A 19,231-nucleotide genomic window follows, 5' to 3' on the forward strand; every position below is an offset into this window, starting at 1 on the left:
AAGTATAAAATTGAAATGCCTACCATGGGTTAGATTGAATTGTCAACATAAAAAAGTTGGGAAATGAACATTTATTGACACATATATACAATAATAAATCTGGTAACCTATTTATTGCAGAATGGCCTACGGTCTGCCTCAAGCACATATTAACCATGCCATTCATTCCAAAATATCAGTTATAGTCCTTCCAGGAAATTGTGGAGGAGTATCCAAATCCAGTTGAATTTTTTGGGAGTTCAAATTCCAAACTTTGTGTTCTTCAGACTCATAATCTAAATATTATTTTTTAAATCCTCAGGCCTCTATTTCCCACATTCAAATCATCAGATTTTACCAATTCTCCCTTTACAGTATTTTCTCAGCTTTAACATTTCTTTTCCATTTTCAGAGCTGGAGTGCATTCTATTTTCAGTCTGTAATTCAACCAATATGGCTCTGGGCGTAGTAAGTACCGTACTGCATCCCACAGTGTTAGGGAGAAACATTTCCCTGGATGACTTTATGAATTGCATCCCTTCCCCAAATTTGTGATGCAATTCATGTTCCTTTACAATTACAATCCTCCATTTGATCAAAATATCTCTTCATATACAGCTGGCTTCAAATCCTTAAGTCATTTTCATGTGTTCTCTTCCCATTTAGAAATCTGCAACACTGTTCTGTTGATTTTCACAACCTATCACTCAAATCCTTTAATTAAGAGTGAAATCTACAGAGTGGTATCATTGTTATATTTATTTGTATTTCTTTTTTTGATGTTATGTTGAGTTTTCTTTAAGTATGTTGTTTTTATTTTAAACCAGCCAGTCTCAAGCATAACTCCTGGGGTTCTCTGAAAAGGCATACACACACACGTGTGTGTGTGTGTGTGTGTGTGTGTGTGTGTGTACACACATGTTAATATACACATAAACATCCTATTGTATCCTATTGTACTGTATTGTATCCTACTGCATCCTATTGTATCTTATGCATGTATATGTACATATGCACACACTATTTATTTGTTATAAGGAATTGGCTCACATGATCATGGAGGCTCATGAATCCAAAACTCGCAGTATAGACCAGGCTGGAAACCTAGGAAACCCAATAGTACAGAGAAGTCCAAAGGCAATCTGACAGTATGCCAGAGAATTATCCAAAGAAGCTTTTAGAGAAGCTGTGGTCTTTTTATTCTATTCAGGCTTTCAACTCACTAGAAGAGGCTCACCCCCATTATAGAAAGCAATCCCCTTATTCAAAGTTTACTGGTTTAAATGTTAATCTCACCCAAAACACTCTCCAAGTTGACACATAAAATTAACCATCACTCATAATGACTATGTCTCTTACTGCTCTTCTGTGTTTTTTTCCAGGACCCATGCTCTGTTTAGCAGTGGTTAGTTTATAACTTAGGTGACAAGCTCATAGTATGTTTTGCAGAGGTCTGAGAAATAAATTAAGTTGGAAAAGATAATTTTGCATGACAGAATAAAAAAATAATGGGTTAATAAAAATCATTTTTATGATCTTAATTTTTATATGTTATATCCTTAGAAATCAATGGAATTCACAATTAATGCATGTTATTACAAAAGTATTCTCAGTTTCTGACCTATCACATTTTTAGGTAATTCTTTGGTAACTTGCAATACAGGATAGAGGTGAAGCTCAGATTGGAGTCTAGCCTTTTGGGATTTAAAATCCCGGTTCTCTCCATGAAAAACTATGTTGTTTCAGGCAAAGTAATTAATCTCTCTGTTCCTCGATTTACTCACCTATCCAATATTAATAAAATCTTCTTAATAGGCTGTGTTATGGACTAAAAGTTTGTACCCCTCAATATTCATTTGTTGAAATCTTAACCTCCGATGTATGATGGTTGGAAGTGAGACCTTTGAGAGATAATTAAGACTAGATGAGGTCATGAGTATGCCTCCCTCATGATAAGATTATAGCTATTATTTTTTTAAAAAAAGAGGACGAAACAGAGCTCTTTCTCTCTCCTTCATTTGAGGAAACCAGAAAGAAGGCTCTCTCACCAGAACCTGACCAAGCTGGCACCCTATTCTTGGACTTTCCACCCCCCAAAACTGTGAGAAAGAAATACTATTTAAACTACCAACTATAAGGTATTTTTTTTTTTAAGATTTTATTTATTTGACAGACAGAGATCACAAGTAGGCAGAGAAGCAGGCAGAGTTGAGGAGGAAGAAGGCTCCCTGCTGAGCAGAGAGCCCAGATGTGGGGCTTGATCCCAGGACCCTGGGATCCTGACCTGAGCCAAAGGCAGAGGCTTTAACCCACTGAGCCACCCAGGTGCCCCAACTGTAAGGTATTTTTGTTATAACAGCCCAAGCTAACCAAGACAGGTCATTAGGAAAATTAAAGTTCTCTGAAGAATAATTTGGCTGTTATTAACTACTATGTGAGTTTGCTAAATAATAAAAAAACAAACAAAATATTTGTCGTGTGTTAAGCAGGGGTCTTTTCACTGCTATGGATTGACTTGGGAGAAGTACAAAATCAATGTGACTATGTTAGCTAATTAAATTCTCCAATTCACTTAAATAGTCAAAATAATGAGCTTTGACGTAGTTGCTCCAGAAGTCAAAATAATGAGCTTTGACGTAGTTGCATGAGATATTTCCTTTAATGGTCAGATTTATGTGAGCAGGATAATGCCGGATTGCTCTATTAGAGAAATAAAGTTGTCTGTGTCTTTATGACACACCAATGCACATAATGTGCATGCAGATGAGCAGATAGTTTAATCTCTTTGAGAAGTACAAAGTTAGCATGATTAGGGAAGTGAGGCTGTGTGGATGTTTGGCATCATACACACACAATAATTTATTCAGTTTTCCTATTTCAGTCTGCGTCCGGTGGGAGGGGGGTATGTCATGATACCTAAGCCCAGACCCATGAAAATATTCCTGGGGGAGAAGTGGCAGAAAAGTTGAGTCAAGTCTTCTTTTGCTGTCTTTGCTACAGTACTGAATTATAATATCCAATCTCCTTTTATTCTGTTTTTATGCTGTCAGGCAGGTAATAAATCAGGCCATGGTCAAATATTAATACTTATAATTATATGAGGCTGCCTGAAGAACTTTGAGATGCTTCAAAAATTTAAAAAATTTTTTCTGGATTTCTAATATCAAATGCACTCTCTAAAGCAGCTTCTACAGATAAATCCTATCTACTGTGCTGGGTCAAAAGACAAGAGCACACACATCAATCTCCCAAGGCTTAGGTGGGCAAGCACAAGTTGACGAACCAAAGGGATTTCTGCAGCTTCTGCACTGCAGTACATTCAACCTCTGTTTGATCAGCAATAGATGTTGATGTCTGTTTCTAATTGCTGACTGGCTCTCCAGCTCTTGTACTATAAGAGATTGGGTCACAATGACCCTGAAGAGTAAAAACCTGACAGTGAGGTAGCTCAGCGTTTCCACACAAGTATATCCTCTCATGTTCATGTCAGACTCAGGGTCTGATTCCATACCAGGTAGAGCATTTAGGGGCATCTCAACACACAGAAATAGGGAAAAAGATCATGAGAGTGTGGTGCTGGATTTGAAGAACTTTATTATTTTTTAACCGTAGTGGGGAAAAAAATGTAAAGCAGCTACCCTCTCATGCTCACTTTAATCGAGTATACGGGGCTGCTGTGACCCCACATGTTCCTAGCCAAACTTCACATACCCATAGGAAAGCGAGAACAGCCCAAGCAACAGCAAACAGCAATGATTCTCTCTTTCCCTACTTTTGAAAGAAAATTTTCAACACGTATTTCATATTGATTTATAAGAGGTTTATAATATATATATATATATGATATTATTTTTCAACTTATATGCTGAAAATGTAGGCTTACAGAATTTCTGTCTTGTTTTGGGGGCATGTGGATATTAAATGCATCCTTATTTTAATGCAGGTTTAATTTATAGTTAAAAAGGTCTTCTGAAACCCAAATTACAGATTATCTACCCAGGATTTTTGCACATACTTACATGATTTCTTATTTTACATATGATTCTGTTACTGATTTTGTATAAATAGTAAATAAATGTCCATATTTATTGTTAACACCATTTATTGAATTATCCAATTTTTCTTCACTAATTTTAAATATGACATTTATAAGGCATGAAATTGCCACTATATGTTAGTCTAATCTAGCCCATTAATCTATTCCTATGTCCACATTGCTTTTTAACTTATGAAACTGTGTAGTACATTTACTGTAAAACAAGGCCTCATATTTTTAATTCTAATATTCTATTTTCTTATGCTTATTCCTACAGATATCTTTCTAGTAATTAAAAATTTAGAGTAATTTTTTAAGGTTTTATTTTATTTTTAAAATTTTATTTATTTATCAGATAGAGATCACAAGTAGGCAGAGAGGCAGGCAGAGAGAGAGGAGGAAGCAGGCTCGCCGCTGAGCAGAGAGCCCGATGTGGGGCTCTATCCCAGGACCCTGAGATCATGACCTGAGCCAAAGGCAGAGGCTTCAATCCACTGAGCCACCCAGGCGCCCTTAAGGTTTTATTTTTGAGTAGTCTGTATACCCAATGTAGTACTCAAACTTACAATGCTGAAATCAAGAGTTGCATGTTCTACCACCTGAGTCAATTAGACACCCCAAAGTAATTTTTTTCTTTACAGAAGTCTTTAAGAATTTGTGATCAATTACACAGCACTAATAGATTCATTTAGAGAGAATTGAAAAACTGACAAATTCACTATTTTCCTGTTCTAGGAGAAAAAATATATGTCTTTCCTTCTTTAATGATCTTCTGTCATGTAATAAGTTTCAGGGTTTTAATTATATGTTTTCTATATTGTTCTACCATGGTTTGTATTAAGATAATCCGAAGTTTCTTTTTACCTTTTTCATAAAGTTTTGACCATTTTTATAGATAGGAAAGCTATTCAGTTTGTTTCTGGAGGTGCCTGAGTGGCTAAGTCAATTAAGCATTGGCCTTCAGCTCAGGTCATGATCCTGGAGTCCCAGGATGGAGCCCCACATCGGCCTCCCTGCTCAACGAGGACTCTGCTTCTCCCCATGCTCATTCTCTTTCTCTCTCACTCACTGTCTCTGAACTGAACAAACAAAATCTTTTTTAAGAATAAATTTGTTTCTGAGAGGTTTTAAATGAATTTATCAATTAAAAAAACTTCCTAGGGCACCTCGATGGTCCAACCGGTTGAGTGATCAACTCTTGGTTTCAGCCAGGTCATGATCTCAGGGTTATGAGATGGATCCCCAGATCAGGCTCTGTAGTCAGCAGGGAGTCTGCTTGATTCTCTCTCCTCTTCCTCTCCCTCTGCCCCCCCCCCCACTTATACACATACTGTCTCTCTCTCTCTAAAAAACATAAATAAACCTTTAAAAAATTATCTTCATATATTTGTAAAATAATAATAGAGACATTTTATTTCCTCTTTACATATGCTTGGAGATATGTGCAAAAAGAGTTCTCAGACTTACTGTGATGTTTTCAAATTCGTCCAGCACTAAGAGGTCCACAGGTTTGTGGGCAACTGAATCATGACTGTTTAAATTCATTTTTCTCAGATTAGTCTGTAATTCACATTCATATGAGGAGTCTTGTTAAAACATAATTCATGTCATAGAATTTAAGAGCTAGATGAAACTGTAAGACACCATGAAACCCAATCCATTAAATGTTTCCCATACTTCAAATATATTGAAGTCTTTGAAAATAGTGAGGTTGGGGCACCTGGCTGGGTCAGTGGGTTAAGCTTCGGCTCAGGTCATGATCCCAGGGTACTGGGATCGAGCCCCACATCAGGCTCTTTGTTCGTAGGGGAGCCTGCTTCCCCCTCTCTCTCTGCCTGCCTCTCTGCCTATTAGTGATCTCTCTCTCTGTCAAATAAATAAATAAAATCTTTTTTTTAAAAAAAAAGGAAAATAGTGAGGCTGTTTCTTAGTTTTTCTAATGAAAGATAATCATCACTCCTCCATTGTTCCAATTACCGGGCTTCAGTTGATTGTGTTGTATCCCATACTCAGAGAAGCAGATGGCCAACAACCAACTAGAGTGGCAGTTCTCCTTTAACAGAAAATAAAAAGCTGATGTCAGGGAAAAAAAACAAAAAAAACAAAAAAAAACCATTGGTGTCAGCAAGACGATCAATCTCCTCAACAGTTTATCAGAGTCACTGGTTCCCAAAGGTTGGGCAGAACCCAGGAAAACTGTTTATCAGTGTCAAAAAGAGATTATTTGAAGAGACGTGGGTAACATAGTGACCATCTATGATTCAGCAATCTTTCTCTACAAAGTCTTCCAGTAGCAAAAATCATAAATCTTTCTTCCTTAAGTAACAAATGGATCATTATTTTTCTATATCTGCCAAGATATGAATGAGTCAGTCTCTATCATTTATAGTCAAGAAACAGGTCAGATACTAAAGATGAAATCTAGTCCCTACACAGCTGATCAGGAATTAGGAAAAAAGGCTCATATTTTTGGTACAGACTCCTTAGGGGGTATAATTTCAAGTACATTAAAAAAGTAAACATATGATATACCATGACTTCTGCTGAAGAAGCCTTAAACCTTTTTGAAGAAATTTCTTTGAAATGAAAAAGGAGTATTTTCTCTCGTGGGCCATTTGAATGGCAAGAGGCTATTAAAGCAATTTTCTCTTTCTTTACTATGGTCTATGCTTTCAGAATAGCTTTACCTTAAGAATTTTTCAACTTGCTATAAGAATCATGTGGAGTTAAAGTTAATTGTGATTTTAATGTTGCTAATGACATATGGCGAAGTTAATGGCAGCCCATTGTCTCTGTCACACAAGTCACCCAGTTCCTCTTAATAACGCGTGTTGGATTTCCAATCACATCATTGATTTCCTGTTGGCCAAAATGGTAAAGCAAAATCTTCCGTACTGGGCTCTGGATTATCTGGCAACTGCCTTATTCTGGCCCAATACTTGCCTGAGGTGTGGCAATTGTGTTGACTGTGTGATAGGAAAAAAAGATGGATTAGCCTAAGGGACAGAATGGAGTGAAGATCAAGAACTCAGATGAAGTACAAGAAGGCTGTAAACAGGTTACAAATAAAGGCGACAGGCTTAGTCTACATATGCAGGTGGGCAGATGACACCAAGGGTGAGACAACAATCCAGAATCTCTGGCTAAATGTTCAGCCTTATTTCCAAATAGTCTTCATAATGGCTTCATGATCCAGCAACCTATTTTTTTGACTTTATGTCTTTCATGATGTGGCTCCCCTTGGAAGGTCTTTGCCCTCTAGCCAGCATGGTGAACTCCTACTGATCTTTTAAAACTGAGCTCTTTATAAAGCCTTCTCTAACTCTTCTACTACTCCTGTAACCAGAAAACCTGGTACCCACTTCCTGCCAACACTTCAGCTAATATCTACAGGCATTACATGGAGGAGATGGAGGAGTAACTCTAAGAACCTGGATATAATGAAAATAAGATTTCACTAAAAGATTTAGACTACCACATGAATGTTTAATGAATTGCTACAGAAATACACACAGTCATAATGGTCAGAGTAACTTCTTGACTATGGAAATTCCACACTAATAGAATTGTTGATACTAGTTCAGAGTGGGAATAGTGAGGAAGGAATTCAAGGGCAAAGGAATGTGATTCACTCTCTGCCAAATTCTTCAGTGAACGAAGAGGATTGACCTAGAGATCAGGAGAAGAGAAGAAAAAGGAAAGGCAAAAGATAACTGAATAAATGGTGTGAATTTAAATGGAAGAGGACATTTTTTTTTTTTTAAAGCTGTGTAATAATCATCATGGAGCTGCAATGGAGAGAGTAAAAGACACAATCTTGTTTTCCAACCATCCAGAAAGTGAGTAATTCAAGACTGAGAGACACAAAGAAAGTCTTATCCTCAAGAAAGATCTAGTTTTCAGCTAAAGCAAATGTAGAAGAACTAGCTGGTATGTAATCTGTGACTCTTATTTAAATTTAGTCCCAATGATCTCTTGGACATGAGTGAATACTGAACCAATGGGCAGAGGACATGTTCCAACCTGCTTGGGATGGTGTTTGCCGAACGATAAAGTCTTAAGCAAGATGAACGCTGCAGAGATTACATCAGCAAGTCGTTCACCAGGTTTCACAGAAATGGACAAAATAGACTCATATGCATGAGGATCAAGCAGCAAGAGTCCCCTGCTCTTTTGCTCTGTGCACAGATCAGTAGTGTAATAATTCATCTTTTAATACAGCTTGCCTGAAGGGATATCCATTCCTGGAGAATGAATATAAAAACCTATTCTACCTATAATTGTACTTCTTACTGTATATTAATAAATTCATATATACATCAGTCTTTTGTGAATATTTTCAAAGTTGGAAACCCTAAAGGATCATTTCTGGAACACTGACGGGATCACTTTTCAGGCATGGCCAGGTTATAAGCCAACTCTGGATTTATGTCTATTATTGAAAATAATTCCATTAATACTGAATATCTCTGTACTCTGAGGAACTGTATTAAAGAAATATCTCTGTAACACAAAGATAAATTATTTTTCCTATGTGTCTTGCCTACCAGTCTATGAGGTTTGGAGGTCAGAAATAGCCTCTTATTTTCTCTTACCAGCACCAGCACCAGCATCTACTGCAGTGCCTGATACAGACCAGGCAAACATTTAATAGTTTTTGAAAGGAAAGGAACAGTGCTATGAACTGAATGTTTGTATCCCCCTAAAATTCATATTTGAAACCCAATCCCCAGTGGGATGGTATTTAGAGATAGGGCCTTGGGTAGTGATGATGTCATGAGGGCAGAACCTTTATTAATGGGATAATGCCCTTATAATAGAGACCCCAGGGAGCTCTCTAACCCTTTCTGCCATGTTAGATTGCATTGAAAAGACAGCCGTCTAGACAGCAAACAATACATCTGTCAGCACCTTGACCCTATAATTTTTAGCCTCCGGAACTGTGAGAAATAAATTTCTGCAGTTAATAACCTACCTGGTCTATGGTATTTTGTTACAGTAACCCAAATGATTAGATAAACAGTTATTCAAATGGTGGCATTATAGGAAAAGGGAACCTGTTTTTATTGAACAAGATTATAATATCCTTAGAATCTAATAATTGCTTTCTTGGTTGTCTGTGTGGCAGGTTTTTCTCTGTGATAGGATGCATTGCATAGCAGTTGTTCTGTGTGGTGGGTTATACTAAGTGATTAATAAATGTCACTTGTTGAACTATGTGACAGATCTATGTGACAGGTTGTGTCATTAGTCCCATCATGAGGGGGGGTGGTTTAGATTTGTAAAATACCTGATCTCTTGTCCCCTTTTTTTTTTTTTAAGATTTTATTTATTTATTTGAGAGAGAGTAAGAGAGCATAAGCAGGGGTAAGGGCAGAGGGAGAATCAGACTTCTTGTTGAGCAAAGAGCCTGAGGCAGGGATCCCAGAACTCCGAACTCAACTCCAGAAACATGACCTGACCTAAGAAGAAGGCAGATGCTTAACTGACTGAGCCACCCAGGTGCCCCCTCTTGCTCCATTAATTGTGTGATATAGGCAGGCACCATGGTAACTTGCCTAGCTCTCTCAATGGATGTCTGAGAGCCTTTTTTTTTTTTAATTGAATGGCATATTTTATATAGATTTTGTTTAAACTGCCTGACTAATATAGTAATATGTTTGAAACAGAATATTTAACATATGAATGTTCTAGATAACTTGAGCTGCAAACACTAACCATTTTCTTCAAAATCTTGGGATATATTTCAGGGCACCTGGGTGGCTCAGTCAGTTAAGTGCCTGCCTTCTGCTCAGGTCATGATCCCAGGGTCCTGGGATCGAGCCCCACATTGGGCTCTCTGCTCAGCAGGGAGCCTGCTTCCTCCTCTCTCTGCCTGCCTCTCTGCCTACTTGTGATCTCTGCCTGTCAAATAAATAAATAAAATCTTTAAAAAAAAATCTTGGAGATTTTTCATCTGTTTTGCAGCAACTGAACAGTTTCCAGGATGAGAAAAGGTACTTGGGGGGATTTTTAAAATTAAAACACTTTTTCTCCCCCTCGATTCCAAGTAGACTATGGACAGCAAATTGTGTTTTTTTTTTTTAAGGTTAATTTATAGTTTATTGGATTTTTCTTAATGTTTTCTTCCATTGATTATCTTAACAAATACTTTCTTAATAAGATGGAAACAAATGCAAAAACCTATGTAAGACAGAAACTGGACAGAGGACAAGGAATGGTACTCCTAAGACATAAAGTCACAGAAACCAATTGCTAAGCGGTCCACTCCTTCGGATTGAACAGTGAACCAACAGAGTGCTCGGCAGTAGAGCTTAAATGTATAAACCTAGGGCTGAAAACACGGAGATTCAAATCCAAGGGGAATAGAGAAGAACAGGGAAAGAAATTGGGAGAGACACAAGATACCAGAGCCAATTAGTCAAACTAAAGTTAAAGCTCAGAAAATCAGGTAAGAATTATGAGACCCGGCCACTTGATACCCAACCTTGAGCTGTTTTAAAATGATTCTTACCTGGGTGGCTCTGTGGGTTAAGCCTCTGCCTTCGGCTCAGGTCATGGTCTCAGAGTCCTGGGATCGAGTCCCACATCGGGGTCTCTGCTCAGCAGGGAGCCTGCTTCCTCCTTTCTCTCTGCCTGCCTCTCTGCCTACTCGTGATCTCTGTCTGTCAAATAAATAAATAAAATCTTTAAAAAAAATAAAATAAAATGATTCTTACCTTCAGCAAAGATACTGTCTAGTTTGGAGGTAAGAGTAAGGGGTCAAAATTAGGCCATAAAAAACCGGCAAGGGACAACCAAACACTAATCAGTAAAATAATGAAAGGAATTGCAAGATGAGCTCAAAGAAGGAAGAAAAGTATGTGTGGATTTAAAATCAAGAGCTGGAGACAAGAAGGTCCAGACCCCTAACTGGACCTGCACATAACTGGTGTGGAAAGGAGCTCTGCCAACATCCTGTTCTGCACATTTATCTTTTTCCCATCAGTGAACTTATGTCCCCTGAAGTTCTTAGAGAAATGATTAACAGTGGAATTCCCCATCTTAACATTCAGCAGATTCTGATTTTGATGAAATTGTTTTGAGGAGGTTTTGTTTGTTTGTTTGTTTGTTTGTTTGTTTTAATAATCACCAAAGTCACCATCAAAAGGCCCTTCCTTCCCTTCTGGTGAAGCTATCATGTAGAAGCAATCCAAAAAATGATGAACTACTCTTATTAGATAAATGACAATTTGCCAGTGATTTATTAAATAAGAATTGTGCACTTGTACTTTATAGTGTAAATTTTTCTCACTGTTCTCTTTTTGCTTTACTATAAATTTCTTTATATTTCCCTTTCTGTTATATTCCTGAGTTTGATTTATCCAATGTGTTCAAAAACTCATATTAAAGAGAAATGAATTGACGCTGCCTATATCTTAAAACATGCTGGGGAAACAAGTTTTGATGGATAGGAAACATTTTTCTGTCGATCTTGCGGTTGGTTTTCAAAGGTTTTTTTTTTTTTTTTTTTCAACCCAGATTCAATTATTCTCATAAAATGTGGGTTAGTCATATCCATCCAACTCCAGTGTACCCTGATCCAGTAGCATATAGAGCTGGTGAAAGGTATGTCAAAAATAGCAAATACACCTTCAGTTTCTTCTTGCCCATTCCACTTGATGAAGTCCAATTAACCAAAAAGGAATTGGGTCTTCTGGAGAAAATGTCAGTGACTACTGAAGTAAAAGATGATTGCCTCTGAGAAATTTGGTTGGAATAGTTAGTGTTCATTTGTACCTGAAGCTGGATCTTGTATGTCCTTTTCTTTAGTTTTTCTAATCATAAACAGATGAAAATTCATTGTGGAAATTGTAAAAAAAAAAAAAAAAAAAAGAAAAGAAAGAAAGAAAAGAAACAAAAACCCCCAACTTAGAATAAACCATTATTTTTAAGAGACTTTTAAAGTGGCTTTTAATGAATTTTTTTTAAGATTTTTTTTATTTATTTATTTGACAGAGAGAGAGATCACAAGTAGGCAGAGAGGCAGGCGGAGTGGATGGGGAACAGGCTCGATGCGGGCCTCGATCCCAGGACCCTGAGACCATGACCTGAGCTGAGGGCAGTGGCTTAGCCCACTGAGCCACCCAGGCACCCGCTTTTCATTATTTTTCTCATATAATAGCTTATGTCTGATACCAAGATATTATCAGGAATTATGCAAAATCTCTTATATACCATTTCTTGTTTTCTAATATTTTGAAATTAAAAAATCAGAAAAAAAAATAATTGAACTAATAACAGGGTTTTTTCCTAAGAAAACTTCTTGGTAAAATTTGACTGATGTTAGTATTTTATAATAAAATGAGGATTCCACGCCATCACTAAATAATATTTCCCTCTATAAAGATCTAAAAGAGGTTGTAATTATAAAAAAACACCAAGAAGGTCTTGATGATAGGAAAATGCAGGGAATTTCCTTTTCTAGTAGGTTAAGCTAGTTAAGACAGTCAAAGGAAAGTTAGAGAAAGTTCATGGTTCCACTATCAATTTTACGTGGCTGAAAACTGGACTGTGATCCAGTGACTGTGGGGCACGCTTTGTTTCTCCTGCCCTCCCCGCCCCTGTCCTGTTGAAAACAAACATGGCTTGAGAAAATATCTGAAAACAGTGGCCTTCTTGTGCCTGTCTTAGTGCCGTTAGATGATTGAGAAGCACAACATGCTCCGCAGATGTGGAAACCGTGTAATTCTGAGCTTCCTCCAGGAAAGAATGAGCTTTGATAGGCTGGAACTAAAGCTTCTTTAAAGGTGTAAAATAACCATGAATTTCCTATTACCATGGACAACTATTTCAGATATTCACAGCCAATTTGAGCATGGTGGCTAACAGCTGTTCATAATATTGCTGCCTTAGAGTACATGTGCCTTCTAAGAAGAACAAGGGGGTACATTCCTCATTCTTCCTTTTTTAAAAAAAGTTATACCCATATTACTTTTGCTCAACTTCTGGTTCACTCCTTTACTTGACATGATGAGATTTGCAAATGTAGGTAGACCTTTTATTAAAGACATCTAAAAGTACTACATTCTTGTTTTATAAAAGTTTGAATTTTGCCTCAAAAATGCATTTTATTTAGAAATTTAACAAAAATTTATTATTTGCATAGTCTGAGAAGGAAGCTTTCTGATTTTCCCTAATTCTAAGGACAATAATTTTAACTATAGAGATAACTACCCAGAGACGCAGCCCACATAAATTCAAGTACTTGCCCATTTTATTTTAACATGAACAGGACATTAGCTCAAAGACAAAATTGAATAAAATGGAAATGGAATAGCTTTCATAAGACCCTATTAGAATGCTTGTTTTTTGATTGAAGACATAACAGTTTGGATATCTATCTGGAAGTTTTCTATGTCTTTTGATCTGGAAGGAAGTTTTGTAGTAAGCATGCTAAATTTTAATATTAATTCAGATCTGCGAAATTGGCTTCAATCTGAGAAATCCCAATCGCCATAGATAACAAAAGTTTAGCATATAATAGGTTTGTACATATCACTAAGTATCAATAGAAGTATCAATAGAAGAATCAATCAGTAAGAATCGATCTTCAAAAGAAGAAGAAGCAGAAGGAGAAGAAGAAGAGGAAGAAGGTGGGGGAGGGTGTGTATGAAATTTGGGTGCTAGTTGTGACTTTAACATGAATTTATGAAAATATAAATAATATAGTACTAGTAATTTTTCCCCCTCAAACACATTAATTTTTCAGAGTAGAAATGAATTGCCTTGGATTCAGGGGACAGTTTGTACCCATGGTTATTGTACCTGGGGAAAGTACTCATAGACTTAAATAGCTGACTAGATCTACCTGTGTACCTGCAAATCATTTTATAATCAGCACTTCAATTAATCCCCCTTTACATCCAATTCAGGAAAACTTATGAGAATTGAGGCACGGTACATAATTTAGGAAGTTTTCACTTGGGAGCCTTTTTATTGGCTTGTTTTGGGAACTCAGATTGATAAAGTTCAAAAATTTATTGCATTTGCTTGGATAATCCTATTTCAGCATCAGAGTCAAGGAGTATTACTTTTTTTTTTTTTTTTTTTTTATAAAATACACCTAATTACAAACTCCATGATGTAACAAAATGTAAAATGCAAACTTAGATTCACTAAACATGCATTTCCAATTCATTTTCAAAGTTTGTTTTTATTTTGTTTCTTAAAGGGGTATAAATAATGAAAGAAAGATTACCCTTAAAATATTTTAATCATGATGGTTGAGGGGAAAAGATAGAATATTGAGAAATGTTGTGATACTTTAATTTCAAAAATGATTGATGTTGGTGCCCCTGAGTGGTTGGTCAATTAAGCCTCTAACCTTTGATGTCAGCTCAGGTCACGATCTCAGGAATGAGATCAACCCCTGTGTTGGGCTCTGTACTCTGGAAGGAGCCCCTTGAGAGTCTCTCTTCCTCTGGCCCATCACTCATGCTCTCTCTCTCTAATAAATAAATATTTTAAAAAATCATTAGTTTTGTTATTAATATTAAAATGTATATTTTGCAAAAAATGTTAAGGAACATCAGTGTTATTAAAACTCATTAATTTCTCCAAAAATAATTTACTATTTCTCTTATAGGAAATATAACTTTGTGGTATCTGAATTTTAAGCCATCTCAAATTCAGTGTTAAACCTCAGAAATGAAATTCACCTATACTTTCTGGAGTTATGTATATTTCTATATTAGATTAATGATTGATGTATTTTGTCATTTTGATGTGAAAATGTCTCATGATTAAAATTATGTACAAATGTGGGGCACCTGGGTGGCTCAGTGCGTTAAAGCCTCTGCTTTCGGCTCAGGTCATGATCCCAGGGTTCTGGGATGGAGCCCTGCATCGGGATCTCTGTCTAGTGGGGAGCCTGCTTCCTTCTCTCTCTCTCTCTCTCTGCCTGCCTCTCTGCCTACCTGTGATCTCTGTCTGTCAAATAAATAAAAATCTTAAAAAAAAGTTATGTAAAACTGTAAAAAACTATTTAAAACGAAGTAAAATCGTATTATTTTTTCAAGTACTATTTGGATTCATCTCCCTTTTAGAAAGTATTCAATTTATAAACAATAAGCATCCTAAACCTTTTTAAAAGTTATTACTGAATATAAATATACAAAGCTTTTATGTTTACTTTTTTCTCTGATAAATGATAAAATAAATCCTTCCCAAGGCAATAAATTAAAAAACTACAAAGGGGTCTTCTTCCTACACTAATAATAATAACTATCTTCATATAAACAGTACTTACGGTGAACTTGACACTAATCTAGGTCTTCTGTGTATATGTATATGTATGTTAATTAATTCTCACTCTAGTCTTATATGCGGATGACATAATGTTAAGGATGTAATATTACTTTTCTCTGGAATACATTATAGCTCAGATATGAAAAAATCTTTGTGATTTCCTAAATTTCTAAATACCACCACTTTAGCAAGCCATAAATGATACAATTTAAATAAAAATGATATTTTGTTAAGATAGGCTGAATAGTCAGCTGGTCTTCCTCTCACTGTTTAAAGTAATTTGTACCTGATTGCATAATAATATAAAGTCATATATTATCAAATTTATAAATTGTCACTGTTTAGAAACTTGGAGTTACTTGTTCATAAAGAGATATAGCAAAGAGACTATTCTATTTTCGTTGTGAAATTTGTCTGTAAAGAAGAAATCTTAAAAAAGAGGAAAAAATGGTGAGGGAAGAAAAGGAGTTTTTTGTACCTTCTCTTTAAAAACTGTTGTTATTGTGATCATTATACTTTCCACTGGATGTTGTCACAGGGGAGGAAAAAGGCTAAATAGCATGAAAAGAAAATTTCAAAATTTATGTTTTTATGAGACTATCCATTTAGATCAGACTAGAGATTGTCTTATAAACTAGTTCTGCCAAATGAGTCACTTGAAATGACATTTATTTGTTGAAATCAGTGTTTTGAAAATCGGTGCTGCCTTCACAATCCATTTTCAAAAAAGAAAAAAAGGGGGGGGGCTAATTTATTAGTTCTATTTTCATCCCCCAAAAAATGCTTCTACAAAAGGAGGGGACCAGAATGACAATTCTATTTGTAAATTAGTCTACATTTAGGAGTGTTGATAATAGGAGAAGATGGCAATGACAAAGATAGGGTGGTGCAATCCCAAACTCTATGCCTCATTCAGTCTTTTCTTCGATAAACTTGTGTGAGTTATTCTCATTTTTCAGAAATTCCTGACAATCTTAATCTCATTTCCCCACCCTCCAAAAATGGCTACCTAGGCAAAAAGGGCCCAGTCCTGGCTCCAGGGAGTCTAATAAAGAAATAGCAAACGTTGTAAGAAAGCCTAAATGATTCTTATTTTGGTAATCATTAATAAATTTAAAAAATTAATCACTCCAGTAAAAAGAAAATAAAATTCCACAGGGTTATATAAATTGATAAAACAGCTTGGCTGAGACAAGTAAAAAGCAAAGAAAAACAAAAAGCATCTACAAAAACATGGTCATTACTTATCTGACAAGTGAATCTTATCTGACCAATAAAAAGTAATTGATCAATTTAGGATAAAAACACAATGGGATAGGATAGACCTTGCTTTTGAGTCTCACAGAAGATGTGGTTCAAAACCTGGACTCTAAACTTAGCTTTTTTTTTTCCCCATTTTCTTTTTAAGATTTTATTTTTTTTAAGTATATCTACACCTGATGTGGGCTTGAACCCACAACCCCAGTATCAAGAGTTGCATGCTTCACTGAGTAGCCAGCAAGGCACCCCTTATCATCTTTTTAATACCTTTAAATAAAGTAACCTATATCTCAGCCTTGGAATCTTCATAAATAAATAAATGATACACCCTTTATTAGGACTATTGTAATAATTAAATAATATAGAGATTATAAAGAGCTTCACACCAGGGGGACAATGTCTAGAGAATTGTGTTAATTTTGTACATTTGTTATGGGCTGCATTATATTTCCCCCAAAATTCATATGTTGGAGTTCTTATTTCCAGTACCTTAGAACATGACCACATTTGAAGATTGGGCCTTCAAATAGTAAATTAAGTAAAAAATGAGGTCTTTATGTTAGACCACAATCTCTTCTGACTTGTGCCAAAGAAAGAGAAAATTTGGACACTCAAATGAGACAACCGGGTTTCTTGCACACACAAAAAAGACCTGGGGCGTCTGGGTAGCTCCGTGAGTTAAAGTCTCTGCCTTCGGCTTGGGTCATGGTCCCAGGGTCCTGGGATCGAGCCCTGCATCAGGCTCTCTGCTCAGTGGGGAGCCTGCTTCCCCCCACCCCTCTCTGCTTGCCTCTCTGCCTACTAGTGATCTCTGTCTTTCATATAAATAAATAAATATTCTTAAAAAATAAAATAAAAAGAAATTAAAAGAAAGAAAGAAAGACCCTATGAGGACACAGTGGACACAGTAAGATGGCAGCCATCTGCAGGCCAAAGAGAGAAGATTCAGGAGAACCTCACCTGCTGACATCTCAGTATTGGACTTCTAGCACGCAAAACCATGAAAAAAAAAAAAAACATATTTCTATTGTCTAATATTTTATTGTGACAGCCTTGGCAAATTATTACAATATGCATATAAAGAAATAGCAAATTGGGACTCCTGGGTGGCTCAGTCGGTTATGCATCTGCCTTCAGTTCAGGTCATGATCCCAGGGTCCTGGGATCGGGCCCTTCATTGAGTTCCTTGCTCAGTGGGGAGCCTGCTTCTCCTTCTCCTCCCTGCTCATGCTCTTCCTCACTGTCTCTGTCTCTCTCTCAAATAAGTAAAATCTAAGAAAGAAAGAAAGAAAGAAAGAGAAAAAGAAAGAAAGAAAGAAAGAAAGAAAGAAAGAAAGAAAGAAAGAAAGAAAAGGAAGGAAGGAAGGAAGAGCAAATCACTCCAATGTAGGCAAAATGTCTAAAGCTGCATGTCATAGTTGTTAGGAACATGCCTCATGAAATGTTCCAAAAATTACATGTATTATTTCATTTAATCCTCAAAATAGTGATAATGGATTAAGTGCTAGTTTAATGTATGCTTTACAATGAGGAAACTAAGTCACAGAACTTTTTAATAACCTAAGGTCACACAGCTGGCCGGAAACTAGAGCCTCAGTTCATGACCACCAAGAGAAACAGCAAAATTAAATTAAATAAGTAAGCATTCATATGGGCCTGTTGTACAAACTAATATCCTTACCCATTAAAGGACACGAAACCCCACAGCCTTTGTTAAGAAAGAAAGCAAAGCCCTACAGACTTTAGACCTAATTTGGGCATACAGGAGTGCATGTTATCAGATCTATTTTTACAAGAACTTTTCAATGCTCGTTTTCATGAGGAATGTAAATGACACACACAGGTTTTAGAACACTAAGAGTTGCTTTTAGTGTAGCCTAGACTATAATTTTAGAGTCCCTTAGCCCTATCCGTTCCATGTACCCATTGATTAATTCCATGAGCACAAACACAAAGCAGATATAACTCAGAATGGAACAAAAGCTGACTACCTTGTCTGAACCATGGTTAAAGCGCTCATATTTTCAACTAGAAAAATTGTATTTCTTCTTGTTAAAGTAATTTGGTGGAAGGATTTGAATAGGTCAAATATCTGAATTATATATTATTCTTAACAGAAACTTGGCTTGATAATTTAAATTACTGCTAATCAAATATTGATATGGAGAGGCCCTATGGGAGGTAAAATATACTGATACAATGTTGAACATCAGCCACTTATAAATAAATGTATCTAAAAAGAATAAAATAGCATGGTTAGTAATGAAAAACCATCCATCTTATTACCAGGTGCCAGTCACTTCCTTAGATCTCAGGTATAGCAATAAAAGGCAAAAACCCTTTTTTGTATTTTTCATAAATGAGAAAATACCTAGTAAAATTTATTTAATATGATTACTTTCTGTTGAAATGCTCTTTTGTTGTAGATGGAGCAAAAGGAAACTTTACTTGGTAATCTTATAATCATAAATTCTAATATTTAGTTCTGCAAATGCAGTACTTTCGTTAGCTTACTTATCCAACCTCCTCTTTGATGTGTCCTAAAATCTAGAAGGATTGCACTTTAAATGTTTTCTCCTATTATGAGAGCAGTATATAACAATTGTGGAAAATGTTAATAAAACAAATACTAGCACTTGTATTCCCTTCACCTTTGTGGTCAGTACT

The sequence above is a fragment of the Mustela putorius genome, unplaced genomic scaffold, assembly GCF_011764305.1.
Source record: "Mustela putorius furo isolate JIRA1106 unplaced genomic scaffold, ASM1176430v1.1 tig00003834_pilon_pilon_pilon, whole genome shotgun sequence".
Taxonomy (NCBI): Eukaryota; Metazoa; Chordata; class Mammalia; order Carnivora; family Mustelidae; genus Mustela; species Mustela putorius.